Consider the following 246-nt stretch of genomic DNA (forward strand, 5'->3'; position numbering starts at 1 on the left):
TACAAAGATATATTCTCTTGAGGGATGTGAAGATTTAATTTAATTGAAGTGATCCAAATGTGACAGAAGGTTTTCATCATGAGGACAGAAGTAAATTTGATTTGAAACGTTATTAGGTCGAGGCAGTGAGTCCAGTGTTTGATGTTGCGTTCCTGTCACCAGGAGGACAGATAAGGGGATTCTGCACATACCTGTTGGCTCTGCTGCCAGTGTATAAATGGCAACCTTGACACTCAAAGCCGAACA

Source organism: Epinephelus lanceolatus, chromosome 5 (genome assembly GCF_041903045.1).
Source record: "Epinephelus lanceolatus isolate andai-2023 chromosome 5, ASM4190304v1, whole genome shotgun sequence".
In the NCBI taxonomy this organism is placed as follows: domain Eukaryota; kingdom Metazoa; phylum Chordata; class Actinopteri; order Perciformes; family Serranidae; genus Epinephelus; species Epinephelus lanceolatus.